The sequence below is a fragment of the Bos indicus genome, chromosome 6 (genome assembly GCF_029378745.1).
Source record: "Bos indicus isolate NIAB-ARS_2022 breed Sahiwal x Tharparkar chromosome 6, NIAB-ARS_B.indTharparkar_mat_pri_1.0, whole genome shotgun sequence".
In the NCBI taxonomy this organism is placed as follows: domain Eukaryota; kingdom Metazoa; phylum Chordata; class Mammalia; order Artiodactyla; family Bovidae; genus Bos; species Bos indicus.
This window is the reverse complement of record NC_091765.1, coordinates 79,206,925-79,210,911: the sequence shown is the minus strand read 5'-3', so window position 1 is coordinate 79,210,911 and position 3,987 is coordinate 79,206,925. Positions and strand designations below refer to the sequence as shown.

The window sequence follows — 3,987 nt, the reverse complement described above, 5'->3', positions numbered from 1 at the left end:
GGTTGGGTGGAAGAAGGGATGAATAGGTGGCACGCGAAGGAGTTTTAGGGCATGAAACTATTCTGTATAATATGTAATGATGATTATATGTCATATATCATACTCATAGCATATACATCATTAAGAGTGAACTGTAACAAACTTTAGCATTTGAGTGATTATGGTATGTCCATATAGGTTCATAGGTTCACTGATTTTAATAAATCATTGTGATGATGGATATAAGTAGGGCAATCAAGCCTGTGTGGTGACAGGAAGTGTATGTGAACTTTGTTCTATTCACTCAATTTTCTGTTTCTAATAATGCTCTAAGTTCAGGTAAGTTCAGTCACTCAGTTGTGTCTGACTCTTTGCAACCCAATGAATTGCAGCACTCCAGGCCTCCCTGTCCATCACCAACTCCCAGAGTTCACCCAAACTCATGTCCATCTAGTTGGTGATCCCATCCAGCCATCTCATCCTCTGTCTTCTTCTCCTGCCTTCTCCTCCTGCCTCCAATCCCTCCCAGCATCAGAGTCTTTTCCAATGAGTCAACTCTTCACATGAGGTGGCCAAAGTATTGGAGTTTCAGCTTTAGCATCAGTCCTTCCAAAGAACACCCAGGACTGATCTCCTTTAGAATGGACTGGTTGGTTCTCCTTGCAGTCCAAGGGACTCTCAAGAGTCTTCTCCAACACCACAGTTCAAAAACATCAATTCTTTGGCACTCAGCTTTCTTCACAGTCCAACTCTCATATCCATTCATAACTACTGGAAAAACCATAGCCTTGACTAGACGGACCTTTGTTGGCAAAGTAATATCTCTGCTTCTGAATATGCTATCTAGGTTGGTCATAACTTTCCTTCCAAGGAGTAAGCATCTTTTAATTTCATGGCTGCAGTCACCATCTGCAGTGATTTTGGAGCCCCCCAAAATAAAGTCTGACACTGTTTCCACTGTTTCCCCATCTATTTTCCATGAAGTGATGGGACCAGAGGCCATGATCTTAGTTTTCTGAATGTTGAGCTTTAAGCCAACTTTTTCACTCTCCTCTTTCACTTTCATCAAGAGGCTTTTTAGTTCCTCTACACTTTCTGCCATAAGGGTGGTGTCATCTGCATATCTGAGGTTATTGACATTTCTCCTGGCAATAATTCTCTATAGTTTATTATATATATATATATATATATATATATATATATATATATATATAAATAAAAGATTCAGGCTAGATTAACTTGGCCTTTGTTTCTTTACTTTGTTCTTCAGAGATTTGTTTACTGTTGTTTACTTTTGGTTTTCAGAGAAATTTGTTTGATGAAGAATCCAATTTATAAAACAGAAGACAAATATTGTCTTAATTACAAAAGATTTTTTGAAGAAAATTAGATATTTGAGTGTCTTTATATCTTCAGTTCAGTTCAGTTGCTCAGTCATGTCTGACTCTTTGTGACGCCATGAATCACAGCACGCCAGGCCTCCCTGTCCATCACCAACTCCTGGAGTTCACTCAAACTCATGTCCATTGAGTCGGTGATGCCATCCAGCCATCTCATCCTCTGTCATCCCCTTCTCCTCCTGCCCCCAATCCCTCCCAGCATCAGAGTCTCTTCCAATGAGTCAACTCTTCGCATGAGGTGGCCAAAGTATTGGAATTTCAGCTTTAGCATCAGTCCTTCCAAAGAACACCCAGGACTGATCTCCTTTAGGATGGACTGGTTGGACCTCCTTTCCTTTATGTCTTCACATGTATAGAATTGTATTATTGATATCTGTAGTTCATAGACCAAAAATGTGGACCTCCTCCAAAAAGGCACAAAATTGGTTGATAGAAACATTAAAACCAAGAAACACACAAACATAACTTTAGACATTCTGCAGTGTTTCACTTCATTTTTCCTTCTTATTGCTACACTTTGGCAGAAAGCCATTATTCATGTGTACATTCAATCAATAATCATTATTGAATTCCTCCTTTACACAGAGGTACTGAAAATATAGTAGTAGGTAAGCAGAAATGAATTTGCTTATAATGAGTGCAGAGTCCTCCCAAGTGGGATGAGTTTGCTAAGAATATATTTAATTTATTGGGATGGGAGAAGAAAATATTAGATCTTTTATTTGCATATACATTTTGCTTATCTTTTTTTTAAAAAAAAGTACACCTGTTTATGCCTCATAAGTTTAAAAAAGTCAGAATGTCAGTACCTGTAGAAATGCATATATATGTACATATTCATAGATCGTGGATTCATATTTTTTTCTTTGTAATCAAACAAATTTAGTCTTATATAATGAGACAGACTTAAACCAAACATAATTACAAACTGTGACATGTTCTATTAATGCAAAGCACAGAGTGCTTCTAGAGTATGTTTGAAGAATGTGGGAAGTGTTTCTGGTAGATTCAAATGTGGTAGATAACAAATCTGGACAGCTTACAGATTATGATTTAATTAGCAATCGAGTAATCAAGAAACCCATGTCAGCAAGCGCCCTTTTTGTTCAAGATCATCGTGCTCAGTTTCTCACAGAAAATTCCAAGACCAGTTTGGAAGATGCAACAGGACAAATTGAAGAACTGTGGAAGACATTGAGTGAAGAGGAAAAACTGAAATATGAAGAGAAGCTGCTAAAGACTTGGAAAGATACAATAAGCAAATAAAGAGAGCCATCGAACAGGAGTCACAAGTATCATTAAAAGATGGGAAAAAAAGGATGAAACCCACCAGCGTGTGGAATTTGGCACAGAAGCACAAGTTGAAAACCTCACCATCTAATCAGCCAAAACTTGATGAGCTCTTTCAGGCCCAAATCGAAAAAAAAAAAGAACCAAAACATTAAAATAGTTCAGATCCCCTTCTCTATGGAAAACTTAAAAAAGAATTTTGATACACAGAAGAAATTTGACTTAGAAGAAAAGGACGAATTTTGCTTGATCCACGATCTCAAGTTTCCTGACGCATGGCTGATTACATCCAAAACAGAAATAATGTTGTTAAATCCATATAGAGTGGAAGAAGCTCTGCTATTTAAAAGACTTCTTGAGAATCACAAACTTCCTGCAGAGCCACTGGAAAAACCAATTATATTAACAGAGAGTCTTTTTAATGGATCCCATTATTTAGAGATTTTACATAAAATGACAGCAGATGACCAAAGCTACAGCGGATCAATTTACCTGTCCGATCCTCGTCTTACAGCAAATGGTTTCAAGATAAAATTGATACCAGGAGTTTCCATTTCTGAAAACTCCTTGGAAATAGAAGGAATGGCCAATTGCCTTCCATTCTACGGAGTAATGGATTTAAAAGAAATCCTTAATGCTATATTAAACAAACTGCAAAGGAAGTTTACGAATGTAGACCTCACAAAGTGATAAGTTATTTAGAGGGAGAAGCAGTACGTCTGTCTAGACAATTACCCATGTACTTATCAAAAGAGGACATGCAAGATATTATCTACAGAATGAAGCACCAGTTTAGAAATGAAATTACACGGTGTGTTCATGGTCACCCATTTTTTCATCATTTAACCCATCTTCCAGAAGCTACATAATTATGTTTAAGAAAATTTGTTACTATTGAAGTCAATATGGTCATAAAATTATGAATCAGGTTTAAACTATCTGTGTACTATCATGAGTTAAATGGTTGTTTTGTAAATAAGGAATCACTGGCCTGTTTGTATATTGAAAATTTTTTCAAAATTATAAAAAATTAATAAACTAAAAAAAAAAAAACATGGAACAACATGTGCAAAAGTTCTGAGGCAAGAATGAGTTTTTCATGATGAAGGAACTGAGAGATACCTAGCGTAATCGAAGCCCAATCATCAAGGATAGATACAGGATGTTCTGATGAGGTTTGTCAGCCAGGTAACACAGAGGTTTGCAGGATGAATAAATCTGAATTTAGTGTTAAGTACAAAAACATGCCAGTAATTTTTTTAAATGAATGACATTAGGTTTATTTGTGTAAAAGATATACCTGACTGTTCTCTATATT

General features: G+C 36.4%; 1 pseudogene; it reads left to right on the top strand.

The window, feature by feature from the left end:
• Positions 1 to 2,363: 2,363 nt before the first annotated feature.
• Positions 2,364 to 3,712, top strand: LOC109560034 (PMS1 protein homolog 1 pseudogene; annotated as a pseudogene).
• The last annotated feature ends 275 nt before the right edge of the window (positions 3,713 to 3,987 follow it).